This window comes from Sus scrofa, chromosome 1 (assembly GCF_054392235.1).
Source record: "Sus scrofa isolate SSC_HxYL_T2T_F1_AM1 chromosome 1, Sscrofa_HxYL_maternal_Yorkshire_Landrace_v2.0, whole genome shotgun sequence".
Classification (NCBI taxonomy): domain Eukaryota; kingdom Metazoa; phylum Chordata; class Mammalia; order Artiodactyla; family Suidae; genus Sus; species Sus scrofa.
In genome coordinates this window covers 125,232,099-125,245,560 of record NC_139383.1, presented here as the reverse complement: position 1 = coordinate 125,245,560, position 13,462 = coordinate 125,232,099, and the positions used below count along the sequence as shown (strand labels likewise).

General features: G+C 37.9%; 1 long non-coding RNA gene across 1 annotated transcript; it reads right to left on the bottom strand.

The window, feature by feature from the left end:
- Positions 1 to 6,027: 6,027 nt before the first annotated feature.
- LOC146406352 (uncharacterized) lies at positions 6,028 to 13,213 on the bottom strand. Its single transcript, XR_014811002.1, has 2 exons — positions 12,623 to 13,213; positions 6,028 to 10,193 (listed from the first exon to the last, which is right to left on the bottom strand). It is a non-coding gene; the product is annotated as an uncharacterized LOC146406352 (long non-coding RNA).
- Between the last annotated feature and the right edge of the window lie 249 nt (positions 13,214 to 13,462).

The window sequence follows — 13,462 nt, the reverse complement described above, 5'->3', positions numbered from 1 at the left end:
CCCAAGGCTGGAGTTAGCTTTCCTTGAGTCAGAAAGGACCAGGGAAGGACTGCATCAAATGAGGACCAGTATGAGACAAAATTGGAAATCAATGAGAAAGGAGATTTGGCACGTGGAATATCCTTTCTATCCACTATTCTTCCCCTTACTCTTTATAATCCACTGGCCTTCTTTCAGATCTTCAATATGCCTGGTTCCTTCTCCTCGAAACTCAGGCTATTCCCTTAGCCTAGAACTCCCTTCTCCCACTTTCTTTCCTAGTGAAATACTCGTCTGTCTGCTTTCTACTTGAAACTCTTTTAGTAAAGGCTTCTCTCAGCCTAATACTAGTTCACGTGCTGCTACTTCCAAATGAAACTAACTTGAGAATGTGTTCACAACATTGTCATTATACTACCCAATACATAACAGTGTTTTACTTGTGTTTCTGTTTAAAGACACCTTATTTAAAATATAGTTGATTCATTAACATAGAATTTACAGCCAGGAATACTATAACTCACACCTGAACAAAGCTGACCTAACACATATATTTTCTCTGTAAGATGTGTCACACCTTCCTGCACTTAGGGACATTAGCAAGCACTTCAGCACTCCTCTCATGGGCCATTTTAAACAGCAAGACTACCAATAATAAGTGCAAAAATTAGGAAAATGTGGCACTAGATAGACTTCGAAAAGGATCCTGAGAGCTGAAACAAGAAGGCAAAGTGTGGCCTCTTTGACCTCAGCTGGGAACGTGCACATCAGTCAACTAAAAAATTTTCATCATTCTGCACACGTGCATGTCCACAAATGCCCAAATGACTACAAAAGTCCACAAGTAGTTATGTTGCGGCTACAAGTAAATATGCAAATACAGAATCTATAAAGAATGAGGATCACCTGAATATTGTTTCCTATACTTGAGAAGTCCGAGAAGGTGATTTGGATGCCAAACATGACAGGACCTCAGAGTTCTAGGGCTCTATCTTTCTGCACCATCCTTTTGGCATCATTCTTTTTTTTTTTTTTTTTTTTTTTTTTGTCTTTTTGCTTTTTCTAGGGCTGCTCCTGTGGCATATGGAGGTTCCCAGGCTAGGGGTTGAATCGGAGCTGTAGCCACCAGCCTACACCAGAGCCACAGCAACACGGGATCCGAGCCGCGTCTGCAGCCTACACCACAGGTCACAGCAATGCCGGATCCTTAACCCACTGAGCAAGGGCAGGGACCGAACCCGCAACCTCATGGTTCCTAGTCGGATTCATTAACCACTGTGCCACGATGGGAACTCCCCTCGGTTTCATTCTTGAAAGGCTCTCTCCACCCATTAGCACAATAAAATTAGTTTTCCTGAAAACCTAAAAGAAAAATAAACCCATGATCACTCAAGCTCTTTCTATTGATCAAAGGGAAGACTGATTTTTGGTCTTTCTTGCACCCTGTTCTGCTCTCTCTGACAGGAGGGAGCATGTCTGCCCACCTGACCCATGCAGACAAGGCTCCTAACTGGGAAGGGGCCCTGGGATTAGAAGAAAGAGAACAAGCACTTTGGACAAAACAAAAAATGTCAGTCATAGTTGACAGACATTTCTAGAATTCCCTGAAATGGAAAAACAAACATTCTTTTTAAATATAATAAATATTTTAATATATTTATAAATAAAGAGGATGTAATAAAAAATTCATGGTGGAATATTGCTCAGGCATAAAAAAGAATGAAATAATGCAGCAACATGGATGGACCTAGAAATTATCATATTAAGTGAAAGAAGTCAGAAAGAGCTCTATAAATATCATATGATATCACTTATATGTAGAATCCAAAATATGATACAAATGAACTTATAAAACAGAAACAGACTTATAGACATAAAAAGCAAATTTAGGGTTACCAAAGGGGGAAGAGGGGGAGAGATAAACTGGGAGTTTGGGATTAGCAGATAGAATTTATTGTACATAATAGATAAAAAAAACAAATATTTACCATATGCACAGGGAACTATATTCCATAGAGTATATCCAAAAGTATATGTATGTATAACTGAATCATTTTGCTGTACACCAGAAACTAATACAACATTGTAAATCAATTATACTTAAAAAAAGAAACTGCTCTGTCTCCCTTCATTGTTATATTCAGTTTATTAATATTTTATTTAGGATTTGGGGAGTTTCTTAATGTGACTAGCTTATACTCTGTCAGATTGATTGTACTTTTTTTGTTCTTCTTCCTTCAACTTTTTAGGAAGTTATATCTCCTATTTTTATTCTTTTAGTAGTTACCCTTAAAATGTTAACATGTATTACAGACTTAGAGCTGGAAATTAACATCATCTCTACTCACCTCTGGAATAATAAAGGGATCCTGATCAGACCCACATGTTCTTGTTGTTAGTAAATCAGGCTCCAGCTTGTACATTGTCAGTGTAACACATATCCGTGGTATGTCTGAATTAGGAAGTAGACGCGATCCTTGGCTTCTCTCTTTTTGGCATTTTCGCACAATTTTTCCACCTGAGTTTTATCTGAACATGTACATTTTGGTTTTAATGCCATTATACTTTTTTCTATTAACACCTATCATCTATCCAAAACTACTATCATGAGAGAATCTTTTAACTCAGTCACAATAACCAATGAGACTTAGAGTGGAAGTACATTTCAACATAAAAGAAATGAAAATAGCAATATATCATTAAATTTAATTTAACAGAGCAAATTAAATTTAAATAGAGCAGTTATTTACCCAGTCAAGGGGCACCATGTCACTCCCAAAAATATGTAATATGCGTTGCTAACTTATTTTACTCATTGCTTTTGTCCCATCAACAATTATCAAAAGCTGGTTTATCTTCTCAAATTACTTTTCCTCCTTCACTACTTCTTACCCCTCCCTGCCTTTATCAGTAATATTCTCTCTGACTTTTGATAGCATTCAAAATATTCTTTATGGTGTCTGTATTTGTACTAAAATATGAAACCAATATATCTTGTTTTCTTAATTTATTAATGTTGATATGAATTGTGTACAACTTGTAAATATTTTTAAAATTGCGAAACAGATTAGCAACGTCATAGTCTTGATTTTTGTGGGCATTGATTTTGTGACATTACATCTGAATGTCTAATGTCATAATTTTTAAAACACTATTTAAATATTTTTATAGAAAAATAGCAAAATGCCTAAAACCAACTACCTTTTAACAATGAAAATTCAGTATTAGATTCCATATATTTTTCTATTAATAACATAACTCACCTATACAATCATCCAATATTAATTCTGAATAATTCAGTTGGCATTTCTCAGATTTTTTTACCCTTGTGTTATTTCCATATTTTCTCAATTACGAATATATTTCTCTTCACATTTAACTTTTTGTCCTCTACCGAATTACTTTCCTTGAACATATTCCTGAAAGGTATTGCCAGAGTAAAAGAGGTCTGAATGACTTTCTGGGGACTGCTTTGATGCCCAATTCCAGGAGGCACTGTTCCTAAGAGATGTAAATGAGGAAGGTGCTGTCTGGGGTCCTATAACAGAGCTGCCCTGCTCTGGTAACACAGTGCCAGAAAGGCTGAACCATTTACTTTTACTAGTGCCTATTTCTCCATATCACCTTCAAAATAGAATTTTAGAATTTTATTTACTTTTGTAACATTAAGTGTAAAGAAATAAAATTATTTTAATTTGCATTATTTACTTACTAAAAATGTGAATATTTTCTTGGTTTACTCTTTATGTCTCTCTTTATAATTAGCTATTAATTACTATCCTTAAAAATGACTTAAGGGAGTTCCCATTGTAGCTCAGCGTTAATGTACCTGACCATATCCATGAGGATGCAGGTTCGATCCCTAGCCTCTCTAAGTGGGTTAAGGATCCAGTGTTGCCATGAGGTGTGGTGTAGGTTGAAGACATGGCTTGGATCCCTTGTTATCGTGGCTGTGGCACAGGACGGCACCTATAGCTCTGATTTGACCTCTAGCCTGGGAATTTCCATATGCTGTGGTGTGGCTCTAAAAAAAAAAAAAAAAAAAAGAAGTTAATACATGAAGAATGTTTTGACTAGAATCTGGCTACAGTAAGTTCTGAATAAATGTTATTATTATTGTTAAAATACTGTTTTTGTTTTTGTTGCTATGATCATCCCTGGACATAAAGAGGCTGGATTTGGCCCATGGGTTTATACCAAATTCCTTCTTTCTCTATTTATTTCTAATAGACTTGGTTTTTTAAGAGCAGTTTTAGGTTCACTGCAAAACTGAACAGAAGATACAGAGGTTCTCATATATCCCCTGCTCTGATACATGCATAGCCTTCCCTATTATTAACGTTTCCCACCAGAGTGGTGCATTTGTTACAACTGACAAACCCACACTGATGCATTATTATCAGGCATAGTTCACACTAGGGGTTCAATCTTGGTGTTTTATATTCAGTGAGTTTGGACCAATGCATGGTGATAATGCATCCACCCTTAGAGTATCACACAGGGTGGTTTCATGGCCCTAAAAATCCTCTGTGTTCTGCCTAGTCATCCCTCCTCACCACAAACTTTAGCAACCACTGATCTTTTTTACTGTCTCCATAGTTTTTGCCTTTTCTAGGTCAAATGCTTAGACTCATACAGTATGTAGTCTTTCAGACTTCGTTCACTTAGTAACATGCATTTAAGTTTCCTCCATGTCTTTTCATGGTTTGATAACTCATTTTCTTTTTAGCACCAAATAATATTTCATTGTCTGTATAAGCCTTAGTTTATTTATCCATTCACTTAACTGAAAGACATCTTGGTTGCTTCCAAGTTCTGGCAGTTGTGAATAAAGCTACTACAAACATCCCTGTACAGGTATTTTTTTCATGGACCTAGGTTTTCAACTCCTTTGGGTAGATAACAAGGAGCACAACTGCTGGATCCAATGATAAGAGTATGTTTAGTTTTGTAAGACACCACCAACTGTCTTCCAAAGTGATTGTACTGCAGTCCCACCAGCAATGAATGAGAGTTCCTGTTGCTCCTTATCCTCTTCAGCATTAGCTGTGTCAGTGTTCTGGATTTTGCCTATTCTAATTCATGTAAAATATATATGTATATGTAATGGTATCTCATTTTAATTTGTATTTCCCTGATGACAAGTGATATGGAGCATCTTTTCATATGCTTATATACCATCTGTATATCTTTAGTGTGGTGTCTGTTAAGGTCTTTGGCCCATTTTTCAAGTTGGGTTATTTGTTTTTATGTTGCTGAATTTTAGAAGTTCTTTAAACTAAAATTTGGACAGCAGTGCTATATAAGAAATGTCCTTTGTAAGTATTTTCTTAGCTAAGGGAAACCATCAATGTTCCAGATGCCATCCTCTCTCAACATCTCTGGAACACCGTTTTAGAAACTCTTATGTCTCTCTCCTGCATTACTAGATTTCCCTCTCAGATATTTCCCCATCAACATACAAAATGCCATTTATATTTTCCATCTTCAAAAAAAAGCACAGCAACAAAATGCTTTGGATTGCAATTAAATATTCTGAATTTTCACTTTCCTTTTACAGTAAACTAATAAGAAGTGATCCAAACTTGTCTCCCCTCATCGTATTTATCCAATCTCTTTTTAAAGATATGAATTTTTTTATTATTTTTAACAGGTTCCTTTTAAAAATTCATGTTGCAAATAAAATCAGTGATTATATCTTTGGGACATAGTACTTTCATTAAATGGGTCAAACTCACAAATCAATGCTACAAAATACAGTGTTTTCCACCACTTTTAGTTATAATATACATATGTACATCGAGTTACCTATCTTAAAACTAAAATACAAAGGAAAATAGCTTGTTAAAAACCAGAAGCCGGACTTATAAATAGTGCAGAAAATGCAAACGCCAAAAATACGATGCCTCCTATGATTGTCACTGTAAGAGAACAGAAAAAGGTTTAAGGCAAAAGTCCTCTAAATTATGCCAGAATGTTACCTATTACTCTTCAAAAACACCTAAGCCTCATTTCCAAAGCAAAATACTTAACATGCCCGACTCTGAACAGTTAAGAATCAGTTTATTCCCCAGCACTGTTTTAATAACAGAAGCAACAGAACTCATATTAAAACCCAGCTATAAAGGAGAATTTTCGACTTCTGACCAGCAGAGACTGTTCTAATTCCATCTTTAAGGTCTATCGGCTACACAGGAAATTTTCATCAGAATCAATGACTATGGTTTCCACCAATGATTCTTTTTTTTTTTTTTAAACATTTTACAATATCTGCTTCATTTGTCTGTCCATATATCTTTGCATTTAAAAACTTTGTAAGCATTTGAAATTATGGATAGCATGAAATTTCATTACAACATACTTCAGCATGCATTTCCTAAGAATGACATCCTTTTACATGTCCACAATAAAATTACCCACCTAAGAAAAAAATTAATAATTCCTCAATGTTCTGTCCAGCCCATGTTAAAATTTCCACCCTTTTTCTCTAAGTAGATTTTCACATCTGGTTTATCGGGAATCAAGATTGCATTATAGTTAACGCCCTGCATGTGGCTGTGATGGGAACCTGCTCAAACTGCTACATAAAACAGCCACAGTAGGAGAATTCTTAGAACTCTCCAGGAATAAAACAGATCTGGATATCAATCACAGTCTAGTTACTACTAGATTCATGACTTTGGGTGAGTTGTTTGATCTCTCAAAGCCAGATGTGTATTTTTTTTCATTTCATCTGGGAGTTATGAGGATTAGAGGGGCTATTGGAGGCTCTGGGCTGAGGATAATGGCTCAGTATGTGTGGATACAGATTAGGAGGGCATAACCTTGATTAAAATTACAAGAACATAAGAGGAAACTTTTTTTTTACCATTAAATATTTTATATAGCATAACAAAAAGATAACTGGTAAGAATAACAAAAATAATACACCCTCTGAAAATAAGTAAAAAATAAAATGCATAAATTGGTTAAAAAACAGTGTAACTATATAAATATGTCCTCACAATTTGTTAACATCTTATTGATTCTTCAATATAGGCATTACACCATTCTAGGTGATGTGATGAGACATTATAGACTTTATATTGTACCAGGGAGAGAAATGGGTATTAATAATACAGTTGTAGAACTATATTATTTAATTGTACAGTTGCATTATTTAATTATAATTATCATAAATTCTTTGATGGAGAGGAAATCAGAATCAGTTCTAAGAAGACTTCAGCATTCCAAGAATGATGTCAAATGACCCCCTTCATGGTGCATTATGCACTTATTTACTTTGAGATATATTTCTCCTCCAGAGATTCCTTGTTTATGTATCAATTGTAGATTTTTGGTTTGCAGTTATTCTGAAGATTTGGTATAAGAGTCTATATGTATATGAGATTGCTTTAAGTTGTTGTTCTCTTAATTGCAAGTTCATCTCCAGTGTCTGCATTTGTACCCACCTCCTCTCATGATTTTGGATTTTGGTGGTATAATTGTGCATGGATGATTTTGTATCTTTACTGTATATGTACCTTTCCTGGTGAGCCTTGTCATTTGTGGCATTTTTTGTTTCCTGTTGCTGTCTTTTCTTTTCTGCCTAGAGAAGTTCCTTTAGTATTTGTTGTAAGGCTGGTTTAGTGGTGCTGAATTCTCTCAGCTTTTGCTTATCTGAGAAGGTTTTTATTTCTCCTTCAAATCTGAATGAGAGCCTTGCTGGGTAGAGTAATCTTGGTTGGAGGTTTTTTCCTTTCATCATGTTAAGTATATCCTGCCACTCCCTTCTGGCCTGCAGAGTTTCAGCTGAAAAATGTGCCAATAACCTTATTGGGGTTCCCTTGTATGTTACTTGTTTCTTTTCCCTAGCTGCTTTCAAGATTTTCTCTTTGTCTTTAATTTTGGTCAGTTTGATTAATATGTGTCTCAGTGTATTCCTCCTTGGGTTTATTTTATACGGTACTCATTGCACTTCCTGGATTTGAGTGAGTGGTTCCTTTCCCATGTTAGGGAAATTTTCAGCTATTATCTCTTGGAATATTTTTTCTGTCCCCTTCTCTCTCTCTTCTCCTTCTGGCACTCCTATAATACAGATGTTGGAGAATTTAACATTGTCCCAGAGTTCTCTGAGACTCTCTTCCTTTGTTTTCAATCTTTTTTCTCCTTTCTGTTCTGCATCTGTAATTTCCACTAATCTGTCCTCCACCTCGCTTATTCATTCTTCTCCCTCCTATATTCTGCTGTTAGCTGCTTCTAGTGAATTTTTTATTTCAGTTATTGTATTTTGCATCTCTTCTTGTTTCATTTTATATCTTGTATCTCTTTGGTCAGTGTTTCCTGTAAGTTATCCATCTTTGCCTCCAATTTATTTCCAATGCCTTGCATCATCTTCAGCATCAACAATCTAAAGTCTTTTTCCTGGATGCTGAGAATCTCCTCATCACTTAGCTGATTTTCTGGGGTTTTTCCTTTCTCCCTTATCTGACTTATAGTTCTCTGTCTTTTCATTGTTATAGGTTTTTGGTGTGATGACCTTCTTACAGATAACAGAGTTGTAGCCTCTCTTACTTCTGGTGTCTGCCCCCCTTGTGGCTGAAGTCAGTATGGGGGCTTGCTGTAGGCTTCCTGATGGAAGGGGCTGATGCCTGTCCCCTGGTGGGAGAGCCATTCTAATCCCTCTGGTGGGTGGGGCTTAGTCTCTGGATGGGATTAGAGGCAGCTGTGTGCCTGAGGGAGTCTTTAGGTAGCCTGTTTATTGAAGCACTGGGCTGTGATCCCACCTGGATTGTTGTTTGTCCTGGGGCTTCTTAGCACTGACTGATGGGTGGGGCCAGATTTTCCCAAAATGGCCACCTCCAGAGAAAGGCATGCTGCTGGATATTCCCAAGAGCTTTGCCTTCAATATTCCTCCCTCACAACAAGCCACATTCACCCTTGTTTTCCCAGGATGTCCTCCAAGAACTGCAGTCGGGTTTGACCCAGATTCCTATGGAGACTTCGCTCTGCCCTGGGATCCAGTGCATGTGAAAGTCCATGTGGAGCTCCTGCACATAAGCCCCACTGGCCTTCAATGCCAGATGCTCCAGGGGCTCTTTCTCCCAGTGCCAGATCCCCGCAGGTGAGGGTTTGATGTGGGGCTCAGAGCTCTCACTTCTGCAGGTGAGTCTCTCTCTGTGAACCAGTTAGTTTTCAGTCTGTGGAGCTTCCCACCTGGGAGGTATGGGGTTGTTTATATTGTGAAATCACCCCTCCTACCTCTTGATGTGGCCTCTCCTCTTTTTCTTCTGGAGTAGGGGAACTTTTTTAAGGTTTCTGGTCCATTTGGGTGGGAACTGCTCAGCTTTTAGTTGTGAATTTTGTTGTTTTTAGGAGAGAAGTTGAGCTCCAGTCCTTCTATTCCACCATCTTAATCCTCTCTCTAAAGTTATGAATTTATTTCAAATGACATATACTATGGAATAAAAATTAAAATAGTCAAAATTCAATTAAAAATTTCAAAATATGTAAGGAAATGGTGAAATAAGAATGACAAAATATTGATGATCATTGAAGCTGGGTAATGAGGTCTACTGTACTATTCTGTTTCTTTTTATATATATCCAAAATTTTTCCCTAAGAAAATGTTAAAGAAGGTGCATTAAAGTCTTTCTCCCACCCTTACACTATACACCTTATCAGCCTTGTCCTCTTCAGGTAATCACTTTGATTAGTTTCTTATGTATCCTTTCAGTGGACATACAAGGAAAAACAAATGCATAGTCTCTGTCTTCCTTTCTTACACACAGGGTCCTTTTACACTTCATACATGCTTCTGTGATTTGCCTTTATTGTGTTAACAGTAGGTGCTGATTTGCTACCTTGAGTGTGAGGCACAGGTCTGTGGTGCAAAACATTTCTTTGCTTTTCATATTGAGTCACCTTTTAGCCCAGGTTCTTCCTCAGACAGACATCTAGGACTTTCCTTCTTTTCCCTTGGGTCTCCTTCTCCTCCACCCAGGGTCCTAGTCTTTTTCTCTTTCCTGGCACTGTCCTGGATTGCTGGAGTTGGACCCTCAAGTCCTACATGTCACCTGGAGCAGCGATGTCTGCTTAGAGCCTTCACATCTTAGGTGGAAGTTTCACTCCTTCAGGTCCTAGGAATGAAGCATCTATGAAACAATGCTTTCCTTTGCACATGGTGACCACTTCTCTCATAGCCAATTTTTGGTGCAAGGTCTTAATGAGGATTTCTTTCCATTTGGGGTGTGTGAAGGTGAAGTGGGAATGAGGATATAAAAAAGAAAAAAAGAAAGAAAGTCAAATCTAGCCACTCATGTAAAACTTTGAAATGTTTGGTTCTATTTTTACATTATCTCTATTATTAACCTTTATTTCTGTTTATTAAAAAATTTTAAATACATATTTATTTTATATTTTAAAAGCTACAGTTTTAGACTAAAATAGTTTCTGGAATTTTTACTATTTATTTTTCTGTAAATTTATTTTTCCTATTTTCTATAGGGTTTTCATCAATGTTTTAATTGTTCTGCATGAAATTTCTGGCTAAATTTAGAAGGATATTGTGTTTCTCACTATATTAACTATTTACTCCTCAGAGTGTGGCACATTGCCTGTTCTATTTGAACCCACCCTTACTGTAATGCTTTTTTATTAGATCTACGTGGAACTTTGCTAGGCTAATTTTTTAAATGTCCTAGCACCTTAGCATGGCTAACATTATACTGGAATGTTCAAAAAGAAGTTTGATAACAAAGTAAGGAAAAAAATCATAATAATATACTGAAGGGAAGTTGTAAAAAATCAAAGTCTGAATAATTATGCTAATAATCTTAATTAGCTTTACTGAATTCAAAATCCCCATGTCTTAAGGTAACACCATTCCAACAGCCCACTTCTCACACATGGCAATCCTTTCCTCAGTTGGGCATCAGCTCCCCACATGACTTGTTCCATTTGGGCTAACACCAACTCTTCTCTAAGCTCAACTGTTTAGTGGTTCAAACCTCTCTAGGTTAGAGTTGTCAGATAAAACATGGGACAGTTAAATTTGCATTTCAGATAATCAGCTAAAACTTTATATTAGTATAAGTACCCCAAGTATCGCACATTTGTTTTTTATCTGAAATACAAATTTTAACTGGAGATTTATTTTTATGTCTATACCAATATCGATCTATTTACAGATATATGTATGTGTATATGTGTGTGTTTCTAATATTTTTCTAAATCTGGTGATCTTTCCCACTATCCAAAGCATTACCAACTAATTTTATTTTCTGGTCTGAGTGATACACCCAATTCACAACTAATGTGCTGGCTAATGGAGATGAAGCTTTTGAGACCATTCAGGTAATAAAAACATACATCTTTCAAAGCATTCAGTGGTTTGTACTCCACACTTTCCAGGATATGAAGGACCAGGCCAGAAGGCTCAAGTCCCCATGTTCGAATCAACCTTACAGTTTTATTGAACTGATTGCTCCAGTTTAGCTAAACTAAAAAGCCTGAAAAAAAAAAAAAAAGGAGTTCCCGTCGTGGCGCAGTGGTTAACGAATCCGACTAGGAACCATGAGGTTGCGGGTTCGGTCCCTACCCTTGCTCAGTGGGTTAACGATCCGGCATTGCCGTGAGCTGTGGTGTAGGTTGCAGATGCAGCTCGGATCCCGCATTGCTGTGGCTCTGGCGTAGGCCGGTGGCTACAGCTCCGATTCAACCCCTAGCCTGGGAACCTCCATATGCCGCTGGAGCGGCCCAAGAAATAGCAACAACAACAACAACAACAAGACAAAAAGACAAAAAAAAAAAAAAAGCCTGATTCTTACTTAGTATACCTGACCAAGAATTCACTCCTTCCCTAGTTCCTCTGGTTCTCCTAGAATTGATAGGGATAGAGTTACACGGATAGATGTAGAAGTCCCAGTAGGGGACCATAGATAGAGAGGGAAACCCAGAGAACTTTGGGAGACCACTGTAAGTTAATAGTTGCTCAAGAAAGCTATCAGAACAAAGCAGGCTTGCTTAATTATAAAACCATAAATAAAAATGTGCAATATGCCTCAGGTCATTAAGTGAAAGATAAAATGAGACCTGCATTCAAGTTCAGCAAGATAATGATCCTTGGGACCAGGGACAGGAATTTAAGGGAAAGATGACATTTCAAAGTAGGAGAACCTCATTATATGGAAACCTGAGATGATTCAACATATTTTAGCATATGTTACTGCCCTTCTGCGGATTTGAATAAGCACCAGGACAGTCCTAGTTTGACCTCATGGGGTCAAATACTCTCTTACCCAATATGAAGGAGGAGCTAGTAATGTAAGCCTGACCTCTATTTGAAGAATGAGGAAGAATGTGGTCTTTTCCACCTCCCCACTTTCCTTAGGTTATAAAAACATAGCTCACCAAATCCTTGGGGAAAAACCTCCTCTCCTGCCTGCTTGTATTCCTCACAAGCGTCCTATCTTAACAAATCTATTTCTTGCTTATCACTTTGTCTCTAGCTAAATTCCTCCTGCACGGAGACACAAAGAACCTGAGCCTCAGTAAGTCCAGACACAAGGTGAGTGATTCTAAACTTAAAAAGTGGGTCCAAGTTCCAATCTGGGTTTTGGCTGGGTTCTAGTCAGAGGTGTTTCAGTTTCAGCATCTCCCTTACCTGTGCCTTCCCCATTTGTTTGAGATCTCCAAAACTGCCTCCAGCTTGCTCAAGAAAAGGCGCTTCCTGCGTTCCTTTCCAGGGCACAGTCTGACTCCTGATACAGGCTGCAGCCTGCCCCTGGCTTCCTGCCATCCCTCCTCCTGCACAACACTCTCCCACTCCTTCCAGCCACAGTTCCAATCTGTCACCTCATGTGATCTTTAAGTATTCTGCTCCTCACGGAAGGCTGTGAGATAGAAAAAAACAAGCCCCTGATGCTGGGCACTCACATCCGGCCTTGGCATTCTCCTTTTGAACCTAAGAATTTCACAGAACACACATCGGACAAGGTCCCTGTGACCACAATGGCTCAAGACAGAAACAAGTCCACTCTGTAATCATGTCCAAACACAGACGAAAACACTGTTCAAACCACAAAAATGACCACCCAGACATGCCCTAACTTGGCTAACAGGAGTGCCTGCTGCTTCTTTATAAATTATGGCTTTAATATTACTCTAGTCCTCCCTCCTTCTAGATAAGAGTCCTTGAGATCCCCAGACACAAAATTATCCCTGCTCCCTGACAGCTTCCAACCCAGAGCAAGCCCTTACCTCCTTGAGCTCTCCTTAAAATGAACTAACAAGAGCACAAATCCTAGAGTAAGTCTTTTCAAACCCCCCTGGTTACTGAAACATATGCCCTGGGATGCTGTCTCACCCTTTCCAGGAGTGATAAACCCAGCTGTTCAACTGCAAGGGTGTTCTGGATGCTCTTTGGCTGGAGGGCATTGGCAACTCCCAGCGATCCATGATTCAACATCAATGCTCTTCAAGGCCACTCCCAGGATAGAGCAAA